This window comes from Leptidea sinapis, chromosome 13 (genome assembly GCF_905404315.1).
Source record: "Leptidea sinapis chromosome 13, ilLepSina1.1, whole genome shotgun sequence".
NCBI classification, from domain to species: domain Eukaryota; kingdom Metazoa; phylum Arthropoda; class Insecta; order Lepidoptera; family Pieridae; genus Leptidea; species Leptidea sinapis.
In genome coordinates this window covers 11,294,001-11,313,169 of record NC_066277.1, presented here as the reverse complement: position 1 = coordinate 11,313,169, position 19,169 = coordinate 11,294,001, and positions in this window count along the sequence as shown.

The following is a 19,169-nucleotide window of genomic DNA, read 5'->3' as shown; positions in this document are numbered from 1 at the left end:
AAGAGATCTTACTCTTATTTCATTCCTAGGCATAAATGTATAAAGCACTAAAAATTGCTGATTATCTTAAATCTGATAGAAGTTAAAACAAGGATGTCCTTGCCTCTCGTATTGTGTTTAAAAGTTAAATCTAGGTCATACTTTTGGCAGAGTGTGGGGCTTTCAGTTCCACACTTAAGCCAAGCTCTTCATATACTTTATCTCGATGGTTCGATATAAATACATAGACGGAGCCCGTGGACTTGGTAATAAATAATTTTGTGACATATAATTAAAGTAGACGTCACTGTAGTAATTTGACCAAAATTCGCTAAAAAAAATTAGATGAAAAATTTAAATTTATTTTATTAATTTTTAACACACGCAATAATGAAATAGAAGAAATAAGACGAAAAATAATTTGAAAATGTACCCATACAATGATTACCAAAATTTCGTGATCTGAACTAAATTTAATAAAAGTAATTATATTAATTGACAATAAGTATTTATATAAATTTTATTCATTAAGAATCAGTGCAACTGAATATAAATCTTAATTTAAATAAATCCAGTGTCCCGATATTAATTTCTAGTGAACTCCTAAACCAATGAACGGATTTTGATGGGGATTACTTCATGCAGTTTAGTCCAACTTGAGAGATAGGATAGTTTTAAATTCGATTGGGGACCAATTTTTTTTTTTTTTAAATAGCACAAGTATCATTTAAAAGTGTTTGCTCTACTTTTTGATGTGTGTTCCAGAACGCTTTAAGCTTACAACGAAAACCTTGTATATGTTGCTGGTTCTTTATTGGAGGAGGGATATTGTTCCATATTTTGGCTGACGTGAATCGGAAACTTCCTGTAAAATCAGCCGTGAATAATGTGCGTTAGGAGCCACGGCGCGAATTGCCTCGTGCTTACAGTTCGATGACTGGATGCCCAAGACAACTTATCATACAAATATTTAGTGGATTATCTCTACTAATAAATGGAAATGCATTTGCTTCCTTTGGCTACCCTGCGAATACTTCTATACCGATCGGAATAATATTTATATCATTAGATGCAGCGTATTTGGTGTATGATAAGATGGTGATTACTTACGTGAAAACAGTGACAATTTGATCTGAGCAACACAGCACGACATGCAACTGGATTTACTACTAAATAAAATTATATGAGTGGCTTTTACACTAGATTAAAATTTATTTTACACTCATTTAAAAAGTAGCTATCTTACATAAAATTCTCGTGTCCCGGTGTTTGTAACCAAACTCCTCCGAATAGGCTAAACCAATTTGTTTGAAAAGGAGACGGGGATTTCTGGGCCAAAATGTAATAAGTTGAGATATTGTTTAAAAAAATTGTGATATTTTTCTATTTCAAAATATAGAAAATTACCCTGATTCACAATCTAGAAAACGAGAAATCTTAAAATTAAGATTTCATTATATTAAAATTCACGATTAAAATGGAATATCGATTAATGTGAATGAGTTAATAAAATTCCACCCAAAACCAGTTGCACCAGATGATTGATTCAATAAAAGTACCTAAAAAAATACACTATAATTAACATAACATAATGTCTTTAGTTAAAAAAAAATATCAACTTAATATTACATACAACGAAATCGATCGAAAAAAAGTCGATTCTGATCTCGTTCTCTATTTTATATCTGTGCTGACAGTGACAGCTACAGAATTGTCTAGAATGTCAATTGTCAATCACTCGTTTGTTGTATCGTTTGTACCTACATGATTTGTCATTTGAGTGATTCCCGTTGTTTAGTGATATTTTCCTTCTTTCAATTTGACTTCTGATATTGCTAAACTTTTGTTGTACGATCATTATCATTAAACAATCGCATTTCAAAAATCAGCTGTTTAAATATAGATTGTTGCCCATATATTGCATAACCTCAATTTAACAAGACCTTCTATAACTCTGCTTTCAGATTGCCAAAAATCCTCAAATTCTCAATGTTGCTTTTTTAATTTATAAGCTATTTATTGACACCAATTTCGTCCTTTTACATCTTGGCCCAATAATGTATGAAAGGGTATCCATCTCCTTTGTGTGTATATCGGGTAGGTCTGAGAATCGGCCATCATATATTTTTCATACCCCTAAACAATTATTCAATTGTTTTGACATTTTTTTTATTTTATTTTATTATGATTCAGCATTAAAAAATACATACAATTTCAAATTTTCATCCGTCTTCGATCAACACCTATTTTAATATTATTCTTTTCCATGCACAGATACGCAATAGAGTTGCAAGATGGCAATCGAAGCACTAAACCATAAGTTTAATAATAAACTCAAACTTCCCTTTTTATCTACATACTATAGAGTAACAGTACTTGACAAGAGAGAGAGAGAGAGAGAAAGAGAAGAGTACCTTAGCATTCCATTGGTACGGAAGAAAGTCAACGATTACTACCGAGGGTACTATTTGTAGGTACGAGACGAAGTCGAAGGACTCAATACACCCGAGCGGAATCGAGCTTATACCCCGGTTCATGTATCAGAATCCATTAAAATATTCAACACACAAACAAAAACAAATGAAGGACATGTTACAAATTATTTTTTATAAAACTTCTCCGCCTACTAAGCCACGTTAGTAAAGGATTTTCATAATATTTTCCTCTTGCATAATAAATGACGTTCCTGAGGCCTCAGTTTCAGTTGTCACAAAAATACGAAAGCAGTTTCCTTGGTGTAGTACAAAAGTACTTGTATACATACGAGTACTTTCCGCGAGTATTGTATAGACATAGAGATTTTTTATTCGACATAATCACGAAGACATAATTTTGGACTTAACTATGGTGAATATACACGAATTATTAGTTTGTATATATTGTATTATGCCGAATAGGAGCCTTCATCAGCATTTGTTGCAGCACTGGTTTTCAGAAGGCCCGAACTGTTAAACTCAGCCTGAATGAAAATTATTAGTATACTTAAAAGTAAAATTGAATACAAAACCATCTATTTAATATAAACTATCACTATAAGAGAAAAAGTAAATAATATAAAACTACTAGTAAATAATATAAAGTACTAACCAATAGTTTAAACTTAAACAATCTAGACCATTTACTGATATACTAAAACACTAGAATGCTGCAGTCGCTCATCGTACCGCTTCGCTGCGGCGTATATTTGAGCGAAGCGAGGTAAGCAAACAAGATTTGATCAATCGACTTAATTTTTAAATAAATATAAATAGCGCGTGCTAATTTTGAATAATTTGTAAATCATGTTTGTTTTTAAGTATCATAATTGAATCAAGTCGAAATTCAAAATTCTGTCTCGACAATAACCTAGAAAATTTCGAAAGCTTTCAAAGTTCAAAATTTTTTTGGCCCAGAAATGGCCGAGAAACAATTTAACACAGAAATCAATTGGAGTTAACCGGTGGGAGCTCCGCTCAGTTTCGCTTCGCTCAATAAATAGGAAGGAACGACTCTGGCACCCAACGACAAGTTCCTTTGATAGTTTATAGAAATGTACTATTTTATTATTCATTAGACTACCTATCAGAATATCATTCAACAGACATTTATTTCATTATTTAGCTCCGTCTGTTGTGTTCTCGGTCTGTGACATTTCAATATGCACCATAATGTGTTTGTTTTCCAACTCTGCTTATCACGAACAGGATCAACCCACATTCGGTTTATTTACTGAAATGGCTCCTCAATAATATTTTTCAAGAAAAAATCGAGATTTCTAATAGGGGGGTTGTATAACTAGAACAGATTGCTGGAATATATTATATCTTTTTTTTTTTGTATAAGCGGGGGCAAACGGGCAAGAGGCTCACGGGATGGGGAGAGGTAAGATAACCGCTCATGGTCGTATCTGTTCGGGAAAACCGCAGCCGATAATTGATTCCACAAAGTGGCTGTGCAAGGCAAGAAATTTCTAGCAAAACGCGCGGTTGTTAATAATATATATATTATTAAAATTATGAAAATATATTGAATACAACATAACTTACCTATGCTTGGTGGCAATTAATCATTTTGTACAAATTTAATGCTTCCTGTCTTCGGCAGTCAAAGCAGCAGCGAATGCAACATTTCTTATCTTTTAAATTAATAGATTGACATGGCCATCGCACTAAACAATCTAATTCAATATAATAAAATATTACTTGAGAGATACATTGTATTTTAATTAACAAAAAAGCGGCCAAGTGCAAGCCGGAGTCGCATTAAGGGTTCCATAGAAGCAAGTAACCTAATATAAAAGTTCTTATAGTTCGTTGTAACTTTGATCGATGTTTTAATAATAGAGTACTTTTTAATATGTAATTTATGATGTACTAACTAGATCTCGTTCAAACAACTATTTTCGGTGCAACCTTGCATGGTAATGTGCATCATAATTTTTTTTAGTTTTATCATTCGCATATTTTAGAAGTTTCTGGGGGGACACATTTTAACACTTTGTTAGTGTGTCTGGCGCAAGCTATTCAGTTTAGAAAAAAATTATATGAGAAATTTCAGTATCATTTTTGAAGACCTATCCATCAATAATACCCCCCTTATTGGTTTGATGAAAAAAAAATCGGTGATCACCTACCATCAGTGGACTCAAATGTATACTCGTTTATTTTCCTCTTCCATAAAACAGATCAGGGTCACACGCTACTTAAAAGCAGCAAAAAATACGGGTTTCACTCCGGGTGTGCCGGCTGAAGTAAAAACTTGAACAAAGAAATATAAGTACAACTATCGCCTCAAGGAGAGTCTTCGCTGATAACACAGCTTAAAAACCAAATCATTAAACTGTAAAATTAATCCACGACTGAGATTCAATCCCTCGACCTCACGGTGTTTCGGCTTCACAATCACAATGATTTTTTTTTACAGTATTACACAAATTATCTTGCCCCAAACTAGGCATAGCCTGTACTATGGGTACAAGACAACGATATATTTAATACAATATACATACTTAAACATACATAAATACTTATAAACATCCATGACTCAGAAACAAACATTCATATTCATCATATAAATGATTGCACCTACCGGGATTCAAACCCGAGACTTAAACAAACGGGACAAACAGCTTAGTAGTCGGGGGTCACTAACCATCCGGCTATATGGGTCGTCAATTAACAGCTAATCACTAAGAGATTCGATCCCTCGACCTCGCGGTGTTTCGGCTTCACAATCACAATGATTCAACCACTGGTCCAATGACCGTATGATCATTAAGTTGAAATAGCCGAACTATAATAAGTTAGAAGTAAAATTTTCCATACATAATTTCAACGACTGTCTTACAATTTTTCGAACAGGCCACGTGTCTTGACGCGTGTTTATCATTTTATGTTATTATATTTACGAAGAACTATATTACTATGAAGTTTTCACTTCAAAATTAAACATGAATAAGAAACAATGCATATAAGAAATTATAAATAACTTCTTCTCCTATAAAACTTGCATTTATTATGGAAACAAACCTCTCATATTGCAGGTAAATAATTAAGGTAAACATCTAGTCTATTAGAAATAAGCTTTCAGGTTTCGTTTAAAAGTTTTTGTCATTGAGTGAAATAGTGAGCTTTTGAAAAGCGAACAGAAGCGAGGCTGCGCAAATATGGCTGTTTGTTCAGCTTTTAACGAAAACGGGGTTCTAGCCCGTCGCGATTGTTCTCCATTCGCATTATGTGGATAATTAAAAACTAACAACGTGTTGGTTTTAAACTAACAACGTGTATGTCGTTAATAAGTGGTCACATATTATTATTATTATGGTGCCCGTCATAGACCAGCCTAGCAAAAATCTATAAGAAAAAAGCGATTGTATGAAACGTGAAATAGATGACGGCTATAGTCTTGTAATTGTTATAGACGAAATCCACTACGTTTTAACAAGCTGTTCGCTTTCGAACTTATACGGATTATACTTGGTCGCCAGTGTATTGTAATTACTATTTCAAACTTATGTCAAATCTCTCTCTTATTACATAAGTAGAAGAACTTGATGAGGGAATAGTGTGCCGTACGGCACTCTCGGTTTTGGTGTATCTGAAAAATCTAGTGCCCTGGGGCACTGCCGTTAAATATGTTATGCTCAATTATAAAGATAATGTAAGGAGCAATAACCGTGGCCCAAACTCTGTTATCATGACAGAGGAATAGAACATAAACAAGAGGGCACAGTGTTGAGTGTCAAGGGTTCTATCAATTCGTCAGCGACGCTTCAAAAAATTAATAATGGTTTTCACGAAGTATTAAAGTTAAATACATACTAAATGGTCGCTCAGAGGGCAATGGAGGGGGCTATGCTCGGAGTTTCCCTGAGAGATCGAATCAGAAATGAGGAGATCCGTAGGAGAAGACATAGCCCAAATGATTGCGAAACTGAAGTGGCAGTGGGCAGGGCACAAAGTTCGACGGACAGAAGGCCGGTGGAGCAGAAAAGTACTCGAATGGCGACCACCGGAAGACGCAGTGTTGTGTAGGCCAAATGAGTGTCGTGGAGATCATTGGGGGAGGCCTTTGTCCAGCAGTGGACGTCTTCTGGCTGATGATGATATACTAAATGGTTGTAGCTCGTAAGAGTCATACGTAGATGAAGTTGGTAATAGGTAGAAGATGATAAAATATTCTACTGTACGGCGGTTCTGTTAATAATATTTTAAATGTTCAGCAGTGATCAGAGCACAAATAAACCAGATATAGCATCAGTCAAGTTAAATTACAGTAACACTTTTCATTTGTGCGTCTCCGGGTATGCCATTGTACGGAACCGGAAATACGTCGTTAGAACCGTAATGGCGGCCGCATATCCGCCATCTATATCTGTCTGAACGTCAGCGCTTTTAAAAGGTGAGGATAAGTGGACGCGTGGGTAAGTAGCACTCAGAAATAAAGTCGCTTATTGAATTGTTTTTTTTTTCTACCAATACAATAATTTTATATAAAAACACTTTGTTAATGCTTAAACATTTGGCCTTTAATGTTGTTATTCGTAATTAGATTAGTACTTCATCATAAATTAGATCTTAGATCATAAAAAATTTAGATGGTTCTGTTCATTGATGCGTAACATTGTAAAACACACTATTAATAGGCAATCGATGGTACTGGTCATCTGTTGTTAAGTGATCACCGCCGTCCACATTTTTTGCCACCAACACCAAAGTAATCACAGAAGCGTTGCTGGTCTTTTAAAGGTGTACGCACTTTTTTTCAAGGTACCCATGTCGTATCATCCTGGAAGCAGTTCCGTGGCACAGGATGCCGGCAAAATTATGGGTACCATAACGACGCCCATTTTTGTGCCTTGAAGCAGCATTGTGTAAGCATTATTGTGTTTTGGTCTGAAGGGTGCGGTAGGTAGAGCAATTAAAGTCCATCTCGTCTCGTTTCTTATTGTTATAAAAAAAAACTCTGAACAGAATGATAAATTCGCCTCAAAAAAGGGTTATGTACTCAGTAGGGCGAGATAAATTGACTTGAATTATTTTATTCAAAATGAGATGTGAAATCACTTAATGCTGTCCTCACCTCTGGGCGGGCGCTCCCCAGTACCAGCTTCTTCAATCAATCAAGTCATTGCCAATCAGCTTGATTCTTTGGAATTGCGTAAAAATATTCATTTAACACGGGGAGTGCTCAGACAAGTTGTTCGTGTTGATACCAGGGTTGAAATTGGTTTCCCAAGGGTAGACGTAGTAAACGAAAACTGATTGGGGTCGACGAGGTCTAAAAACCACCGTTCGATAGAACATTATATCAAGATAACCATTAGGAAAAGTTTTTAAATTCATAAGTATTTTGCATGAATAGGAAATAACTAAAATGAGACTTTTTGAGTAATTTGTCTATAGGAAGAAAGGTATCAGTTGATTATGGAAAAGAGATCTCTTGGACAAAATAGTTTGACGACCCCTGTCATAGACCGTATTCTCTAATGAAGTATGGGTGTCCTTCTTTTAATTTAAATCGCTCTACATTTTATGTTTGGGAGAAACTATTAACTATTTTAAAATGTTTGGTCTAATCACTAAGGTGCAGTAACACCTTTTAACGGTATCTATAAAAAGTTTTTTCACTATACGTTGTGCATTACTTACTCATGTGTAACTCTACGAAGAACGTTTCACGTTTCTGTAATTGCTTTGAAGAAAAGTGCTTTCATTCACAATAGTAGCGAGTGATTTATTTCGGTATTTTGATAGAAGCTTCCCCGCAATATGACGGATCAGCGTGGGTTGCTTCGGAATATATATTTCTGATTTAGTTCTTTCGATGGCTTAGAATCTGAATAGCTATACTTTAAAGGTTTTTATTATGAAAATAAGGGATGAGACGAGCAGGACGTTCAGCTGATGGTAATTGATACACCCTACCCATTACAATGCAGTGCCGCTCAGGATTCTTGAAAAACTCAAAAATTCTGGGCGGCACTACAATTGCGCTCGTCACCTTGAGACATAAGATTTTTAATTTTAGTTTTTTACTTAATTTTTAAGCCCAGTAATTTCTCTAGCTACGGTGCCCTTCAAACCGAAATACAGTAATGTTTACAAATGACTGCTTCACCGCAGAAATAGGCGCCGTTGTGGTACAGATACTCTAGCCGGCATCCGGTGCAAAGGAGCCTCCCACTGGTGGTATTAAATACTATATTAACTAAAAAAAATAAAGAAATCTTTCCACAAATACCGTTAGTAACGTTTAGTATGAACACGCTAACAAACGATCAGATATTCAAATTATGTCCATTAATCATATTTAGGCGTAAAATAAAATATGCTAACGTTTTTGGCGATAAATATTATGAAGGTTGTGTACGATAAAATATATTTTTGCATGAAAATTTTCAGAACTTTGTGAGGACGTTCGAATAAATGTTTCGTTGGTCTTCAAGAAAACTAAATAATTTGTTATTTTAACCCTCACACCTGCATAGATACCCCGTGTGAAAAATTGAGCATCATTTTTGCCTCATGCCAGTGTGTTCGATAGGGAGGAAATCTGCTGTCGCTGGCTTGTCAATTTTGAGGGTAGGTATCTGTATTTGCGTGTAAACTTTGAGGTCAGTTCCCATAGTGGTAACGCAGAAACGGATCATCTCATAGGCTGCGTTTAGTACTATAAATCAGCAGATGAGATAGGCATATATTATATTTATTTCCCTTCTCTCCCAAGGTGTGTTTCCCTTCGGATGATGCCTGTGCCATTGCAGTGGCTGATGTGTCTGAGTGGCAGGGCATTGATATTTTAATACCAAGCTCTGTAGTACCTGTTGGTTGCAGATCACAGCTCTAAAGCAGCAGCTGACTACAAAAAACAGGCTTATCAAACCGAGGAAATAAAATCGGGCCTCCAGATTCTTTGACATCCTCAAAATCGGCGAGCAGATTTCTAGTTACCCGACTGGAACACCCAAGTCAAAAGCTGCTCTTGGTATATTCAGACAGCCGTCACTAGCGCCGCTGTATATAAGGTATGATATCATACGGCTAAAGAGAAAGCTTCTATACAATCTTTTTGCCTCCGACTCGAGTAATGACGGCGGCGGAAAAATACGGCCGACCATCCCACGGTGTCAGAGCTGGGGCATGCCTGGGGTACAATTCAGACAGAAAACTGAGGCAGAAGGCACAAACTTGTTCTTGCACTTTTAACCAGGCTGTGAAATGATCTTCCTTGTGCAGTATTTCAGGACAATACGACATACAAAAAAAACGCGTGCACCTTTCTTTTTCATTAGCTCATGTGATTCATCTGGTGTTGCAACAAAATGTGATAGACAGTGATCACTTAACATCTAAAAAAAAATATGATGTAGCTTTTCTCCATATTTCATTAGAAATAATTTGAATCACAGATCAAAAATATTTATAATATAAATATTAACTCGCTGCAGGAGCGTTGTATGACAGCTTAGACACGGCTTAGATTTACATTTAGCGTTGGCATGTCGCCGCTTTATTATTCCATTAACAGCTTCTTATTTTGGCAACAAAGACATTAATTGCATTATCATAAATTTAATATTTGAAATTGCTTTCGTTTGTGTTGGAATGAGTTTCAACTACATTTGCATACTAACAGACTGTTGCAAAATGTAATACTGAAATTATCATTATTCAAATTAACTTACTGCCTGTTTGAAGAGGGTAACTATTATAAGTTATATGATGTACAACTAATATGTATTTTATATTATTTAAACTTTTATTATAAAACCTTAAACATAACGATATTATATTATACTAGTAGACCCAACAGACGTTGTCCTGTACACATGTTTTAAATTTGAAAAATCGGTCCAGCCGTTAGGAGCAGTTCACTAACATACACATGAGCAGGAGAATTATATTATATGGGTGGAATTGAGAATCTAAACCAATCTCAAATTCACTGAAACAAACAAAAAAGTCATCAAAATCAGTCCAGCCGTTTAGGAGGTAGTTTAATTGTGAATCTTAACCATTTTCGAATCTAACTGAAGACACACACCAATCTCAAATTCACTGGAACACACAAAAATATCATCAAAATCGGTCCAGCCGTTTAGGAGGTAGTTCAATTGTGAATCTAAACCATTCTCGAATCCACCTGAATACACACAGAAAGTTTCATTAGAATCGGTCCAGCCGTCTAGGAGGAGTTTAGTGACATACACACGCACACAAGAATTATATATATATAAAGATTGATGAACCAACAAATTGATCCAATCATGTGTATTTGTATGTAGGTCTCATATTATTAGTTGTATCCGGACGACCGAGCCTTGCTCGGATTTTTAAGAATGTGCAACACTTACAAAACTTTAAAAAGTCTTCAGCTTTCCGGATCACTCGACGTATATCATTCGAAACGTAAACTGCCTGGGACTAGATTATGATTATTTTATACCAATAACAGTGACAGTACAATATTGTATATTTAATTAAAAAGAGCGCAAAAAAAGAATGCTGGCAGAGTTTCTTGCACCGTAACTTCTCTCTCAGAGCGCCATTTGTTTCCGAAGCGGCGGTAGTGTCGCTTCATTGTGTGTCTTCTACCGCATTTATCACGGGGAGTCTTCCGAAGAGCTGTTTAACCTGATTCCTGCCGCCGAATTCCACCTTCGCACGACACGCCACAAGTTATGATATCATCCCCACCATCTGGATGTGTGGCGGTCCTCCACAGTACGGTTTTCAAGGAGCATTCTTCCTCGTACTACAAAGCTGTGGAATGAGCTTCCTTGTGCGGTGTTTCCGGGACGATACGACATGGGTACCTTCAAAAAAAACGCGTACACCTTCCTTAAAGGCTGGCAACGCTCTTGTGATTCCCCTGCTGTTGCAAAAGAATGAGGGCGGCGGTGATCACTTAACACCAGGTGACCCGTACGCTCGTTTGTCCTCCTATTCCATAAAAAAAGTGTTAGAAATGACATCAAAAATAATTCAAAAAGAATCAATTTTGAGAAAATAAATATCTTTTATGCCTTTTAAATACGGAAAGTTTAGTTCGGACAAAAATTTGATTAAAAGAAACTTTAATCCACTCAACGCCACAATAGGTGGTGAGTAGAATGTGAATTAACGTATTTATGGAATAAATGAATTCTCTGTGAAATTCAGCCATTTTCTTATATTATTATCACGGCAGCATTTCCGAGAACAACTGTTTCATTCCGGATAAATTAAAGTAGATTTAAATTAAATTGAGTTGGATATTTGTTGAGTTTAATTTCGTTTTCCGGACGACGTTCAATGCATATAGGATTCAATTCAAACAGAAAGTCTGTTTATTTAACTGGCTCAACCAATTTATAAGGTATTGCTCTATAGATCGACACGGAGTATTTCGATTCTAGCTGTGGTAGTTAGAGGAGTAATTATCGAGGGAATACGACCAAGGGAGACTTTTAGCGGTGAGCGCACAAACTTGTGTCTTTTTAGGGTTATGCTGGACTAGCCAGTAAGCAGTATTTTCCCGTACATCGGGTAGCTATCGCGTTCTTGGCAGCGTTCACGATAAATTAATTGCATCTAGAGTGGAGCGTCCTTTTCGGAATCCATACTGGTTGTTGGATAGTAGAGGTTTGACATTTGCTTCTATTTTTCGATAAATTATTCGTCCTAATATTTTATTGCTGAAAGCAGTAGGATGTAAGATGTTGGATTATTCAATTGCTTGTTTTCTTTAGGAAGTAGCACTAATCTCTGTTAATTACACTTGCATGGCAAACCACACTCTACAGCATGAGTTGTAAGCTTGAATAGTGCAGGCCCTGCTTTGATGGCTACTGTCAGGCCAATGTTAGGGATTCCATCAAGCACTGGAGCTTTTGTATTCTACACTGTACTGCATGCCTTCATCAATTGACCCACTGTAATCGGTTGTACTACTTCTCATAATGTAATGTTGCTCTGTTAGATGATGATTTTCCATTTCTCGAGGAAGCAGGGCCTCTCCTTCTCCTTCGTAGAGAAGCGTGTAAAAGGCTTAAAAATATAAAATAAAATATTTTTTATGGAATATATTACCAGATTAATAACCTGGTGATAACATTATGGTCATCCGTAAGGATGTTATCAACTTAACCGATGCATGTACGGCAAAATAGAAATGTAAATGTATAATGTATATGTCGTGTAAAGTGCGATTAGCAATAGCCAGAAATATAACGATCACACGAAAGTACCCATATGAGGGTCACACATAGATCGAGGTCAATTCGGTGCTCTCAATAATCCAGAGAAAGATAAAAGTCGCAATCCTGCCTGTAATAAGACACCATCACAAAATAAGCTAGGAGGGGTCCATACCTATACGAAGATAACAGACTTACTTTTTTCAAAGACTTTGCTGCCGAGGACTATCAGATTTACGATTTGATCAGACCCGGGCGACGAGCAGGTGCAGAAACGCCAAATATATACGTTCTATATGCAAGAAATACAGGCAATACGACTAAGGATCCAATACCGACTGCCGGTTCGGTGCCTCTATTAAACAAGAAGAATTTATTCCATTCCATTACACATAAAAATACAATCTAAATAATTAATATAAATTCCTAATCCTAACTAAAAGAAAAGGCCGATGCTCAGCTTGTTGTTTACTGTAAACCAATACTCGGTGCAGCGCTGATTTTCAGCATCTACCTGTATAACTGTCGGAGTGCCAGTAAACAATAAAATTAAAAAAATGAAAAAAATACATTAAAACACTAACATGTAATTATCTTTCATATAAAAATAATTTTGTAAACATATAATATACGTAAAATACTATAAATAATATAATGTTTATGTATACACATTCATTAGAATAGAAATATATTTTTATTAAAGTACTGTACAGTGTATGTGCGACTAAGGTTGGTTCCTGTACTCAGTATATATAAGTTTTTGTGGCATTGTTTAAATACAAATACTATTTTCGAGTTTCTTATAGGTGGTGGTTCCAACACTTAGTCGCATTATATTTTAAACTACCTCTAAAAACCGCTGTGTAGTGAATAATGAATGACCTGTGTAGCCCTGGTGGTTGGTTAAGCATGGACAGTAAAGGCGAAAAACTCCGTCCTGGGCTTGTTGCGCAAAGCGATCTGTGTTCTGCACAAAGATACGCAATCGTCAGCGGTCGACAAAAGTGTAGTTGCGTCTTTGTTTTGCAACACATAAAATAATACGGATAGATACACTTACGCGCGCGTCATAATCGCTCGGTAATCAACGGAGTTGAAGCTTAAAGGATCGGATCGCGAAAGGCTATGGTGTTGTATTATTACAAATAGGTATTAATAATGTTTGTGAACAGTAAATGTACGTAAAAGTGTACAGTAAAGTAGTTTGGTTAAAGAATTAAGTTTAAATATTAAAATGATATAATAATTATAATAATTGTAATGTTATAAAATAAATACTAATAATAAAATATATAAATAAGATAATATATGTGTAATACATAGATTTCACATTTAGTATATATCTTGTAACTATATATAGTACCTATATCTTATTAATGTTAGCATATTATAGGTTTCAGATGAAGGTTGACGAGGCAAGTTACAAGAACCTTTTTTCGATAGCCCAATAACACGGAAGCAATTTAATATAAGATGACCTACAAGAAAGGTCCTCAAACCCTTTCTCCAAGGGTCCGGAAACCTCAGATGAATTGGTTGGCGAACTGATAAAAGCTATTTAGAGGTCGAAATTTCATTCTGTAATATTAAAAACCTACAGGATATCACAAAATCTCACATAAATAGTTCTGTGCATAAGTGACCGCGTTAGATTACCATCGTGCTGCACAAACGCACTCGGCCGAACAACATGGGACTCATGCTTTTTTAAAGAAGAAATATTTTTTAAAGTGAAACTTTTATTACATCGCCGTAATATTTAGATTGGTACACTTGTGGGTTGTAGAGGAGATTCTGCAGTTGGAAATAATGAAATAGTACTAACGCACAAATATTATGACAATAATAATATTTGTTTGTTCCACCAAGTCCACCGTTCTGTTTTATACTAAATCAATACTTACTCGCTGGTGGTCTTAAAGTCACCTGCGAGGGGATTTTTATACTTATGTATATTTATACGCAAAATGTTACATGTTTATTGTTTATTTTAACAAATGCTTCCTTGATACACTCTCATAAATAAACGGAGGTAATTTTAAGCAGATTTTTTATAAATTTTAATTTAATAATTCATAATATTATGTATATACATATTATATTTCATATACCTACATAAATTAAACACCAAGCATGTTAGTTGATGTCATAAACATGATGGACAGTGCGTTACTAATGTGTGGTATAAAAGGCGGGAGAATCACTTGATGTCAACATGATGACAACAATAAAAAATAAACTTCGTTTAAAAAAACCGACTTCAAAAACTGAAAAGTATCAAAAATTTATTTACTTAATACACCTCTTATGCAAACCTTTACCTTTAATATTAATAAAATACTATTATTGGTATGTGCTACATATTGATAGCTTTGAAGTCGGTACCAAGCCAAATGTAAAAAGCTCACCACGCGTGACTTTGAGCGGGATAGCTTCGTCTAGAAAAAAATAACCCAAGCCACGGACAGACACGCAAGGCCAGACAACCTAAATAAATACAGTAAGTAAGCTGTTTATAATATTAAGTTTTATTTTGTTAAGGGCTTGGCACTGACTTAAAACCTATCAATAGGTAGCACAAATAAATAATAGTATTTTAATAATATTAAAGGTAAAGGTTATTAAATTTTTAGTTATTTGATACTTTTCAGTTTTTGAAGTCGGTTTTTTTAAACGTAGTTTATTTTTTATTTTTTACGTTTTAGTGTCCGTTAATAATAATATATAATCAACTGGAATGAAAACTCCAAATAAAATCCCTACACAGAAAACAATTATGTCATCCAAGTAGATGAAAATTTTCATATAAATGTTCAAAAAATGAAAACTGGGCCAAACTATGTAAAATTTTTATGGGACCAAATGGCATCTATTTTGCATCAAACCAAAGAAGACTTACGTAAATCTGATTATAAATCTCAGAGTAATGGTGTACATACATAAAAAAAATACCAATCGAATTGATAACCTCCTCCTTTTGGAAGTCGGTTAAAGAGGATGTAAATATTACGTAGTAAAAGGCGGGAGGGACTACCAAAAACAAATTGTGTAAAAATTTAAATTTTGGTATGGTTTTTTTCTTAGAGAGTTTCGCTAGGATGACTTACAACATGATTAATGGTGTAATGAAAGGTAAAAAACATTAATAGGTTTTTAATAATTTATAATTTATTAGGTACTCTTAATATAGTTTCTACGCCCTCTATCAAAATAAGCAAACACTACATTGTATTACGAGACCAGACCCGCATGTTAGTTAAAGCACTTTTTAATAGATGTCGCTTTAAGGTAATTATTGAGAGCCACCAATGGCACAGTCTATATAGAGGTTAGGTATTGTTTTATTTTATATAAATATACAATTAAGCTTATAATAATAATAGTGTCAATATTCTAAGCAATTAAGATACATATAAAAGTCAATAAAATCATTCAATAAATACGGCTAATATCCAGTAATTTAATCTTTTCATCAAATTTCAAGTATGTTTCAAGTTTTTGACGCTTACTATTTTTAAATAAATGTTGTAGGCAGTTCAAATGATTACGTGAAGTTTTATTTAGCAATAGTAACCTAGGTCATGTTAGTGAAAGTTCAAACTGAGCTATCGTGTAACAAATACTTTTTAAAAATCTACAAAAGCCGGCCCACATTCTATTGCTCTATGAGGCTTTGCACCGGCCTCAGTTCAAACCATTTGACGGTACCAAGGCAGAGCTACTCGAATTGTCGGAGATCCAGTACTCACAGTCTTTGAACGACTCATTCACTCGTATTTAAACATCCGTCGCTTCGTCGATAGTACATGGATACCTATAAAAAGGCGCGTTGTACTTAAAATGTCGGTAAAGTTCCTGTGAGGCCTCTGGTGTTGCAAGAGTGTGAGCGGTAGTGATCACTTACCATCAGATGACTTTGTTCGTTCTTGTTTCTCTTCCAGTTCAACCTTAGATCATTTATACGTCTAGATAGACTATGACAGCTAAAAAACGTCGAAAAAAATTACTTTAGAACTAAACTCTATTTTGAGCAATTCACTCACACGTCGTTGTCACGCACGCTAAACTTATATATCTGGCCTGTTTTTATCGGTTGTCTAACAACAAGAGACTAAATATATCTAGACAATATATAAATTAACTAAGGTCCAACATCATCTTTTAAAATACGTGACATAGATATTCGCTTATTCATTCTGAGAGATAACATCTTTTATTTCGAATTATTTCCTTTGATTGCTTTTTTAGCACGGATACTTGGACAACCAAATTTTTTCAGTCACAGACAGAAAAGGTTTTTATTATCTATCAATTGCCCGGTACATAAATATTCAACTGCAGTACAATGAAAAGCGAAAGAAGAGTTTCAAAAAAACAGCAATTCGATTTTCTTTTACACGCCACCTCACAGACATATTTTTGGACCGAAAATGCACAAAAACAGTTCCAATTTCAAATATAATAATTTTATTGTTTTTTTTTTATATCGGAACGCCATAGCTTCTATTATTATTTATCAAATTCAATGATTTACACAAAAAGTATTCCAAAATATGGATGAAAATTTTACGCGCACTCTGTTCGCAATATAATGACAGCTATATATGGTAATCAACTTGTTTGTTGTATTGTTTGCATACAGTTATGATTATTGTATAGTATCTTATTTTTATGTTATCATCAAAGCAGTAAGAAGAAGTAGTGTAAATAACCATTGCTATTAAAGTAATTATACTTTAAGTAATAATACAAAATGCATTGTTTTTTGCGTTATAATCAAAGTCCTTTGAGGTTGCAAAAGTCGCCTTTTCATGGTCTTATTAGTGTCCCCTGTTACTCCTTATCCCCTGTTGGACCCGCGTCTGATTACATTGATATATTGGTCTGTTACTTTACATCCAGAAAGTTGTCTGATAATCATGATTGATGGTAACTCGTAGCTCGAGGCAGACCATGGAGCGACAGAGACAAATGCTTCTCTGAGATCTGTGTTGGCACGAATAACGCGATAACTTACCGCTGACAAATTAGTCATAAGCTTATTATGTCGCGTCTTTCAGTTAAAATTTCAACAAATTATTTATTTTTTTATGGAAAAGGGGGACAAGCGAACGTACGGGTGGTGTTAAGTGATCACAGACAACAGAAGAACAACAACAACAGAAGAAGCCAGCCTTTATGAATAGTGTACGCGCTTTTTTTGAAGGTACCCATGTCGTATCGTCCCGGAAACACCGCACAAGGAAGATCATTAAACAACTTTGTAGTATGTGGAAGAAAGCTCCTTGAAAACTGCACAATGGAGGACCGCCACACATCCAGATGGTGGGGATGATATCCAAATTTGTGGCATGTCGTGTGAAGGTGGAATTCGGCGGCAGGAAGGGACAAATAATTTATTATTGCATAAAGTTTTAAATTAACAACTGACCAGCAATAATTCCTATTAAAAATGACTGAAAATAAAATAAAGTGTTTTTTTTTTTGTGTTAAAGTAATACCAGACTGTTAATAATTGAAAAATAGTTGAGAGAACAATATCACACCAGTCTTTTCTTTAACATACATACGTTACTTTGTTACGTTCACTTGCAACGCTCCGGATATTGAGAGACTCGTACAGCAAAGGTGTGCAGAGTTTTTTTTAAGGAAATAAGGGACGAGACGAATAGGACGTTCAGCTGATAGTAATTGATACGCCATGCCCATTTCAATGCAGTGCCGCTCAAGATTCTTGAAAACCCAAAAATTCTGAGCGGCACTACAATTGCGCTCGTCACCTTGAGACATAAGATGTTCAGTTTCATTTGCCCAGTAATTTCACTAGCTTCGGCACACTTCAGACCGAAACACAGTAATGTTTACACATTATTGCTTAACGGCAGAAATAGGCGCCGTTGTGGTTCTCATAATCTAGCCGGCATTCTGTTCAAAGGAGCCTCCCACTGGTAAACAGAGTGACGATGATACGAATAAATTAATAATCTCATAGTGAAAACTGATCGCCATGTATTATTTATTCAAAGTCCATTAAAACAAGATTCACATTACACAATATGTCAATTCATAAAATTATAACACAAATCCAAAAATTGTGTCACAGGTGAACATCATACATATAAATATACAAATAGATTAATTTATACATACAAGAAAATTGAAGTCTTGTACGCAAAATTGTATATATCTGATATATAAAATTCTCAAGTCGCGCTGTTTGTAGTTAAACTCCTTCGAAACGGCTTGACCGATTCTCATGAAATTTTAAGTACATATTGGGTAGGTCTGAGAATCGGACAACATCTAATTTTCATCCCCATAAATGTTAAGGGTGGTCCACGCTAAACTCTTTTTAAAAAAATTTTTCACACGATTTCTTTTTTTTAATTTTTTTGTCATTTTTTTTAAATTGTTTGATTATGAGTCAGCATTAAAAAATACACTCAAAACATGAAATTTTCACCCATCTACGATCAACAGTTACTTTTGTATCGCGATTTTAATATCGGCAATACACCGTTTGCTGGGTAAG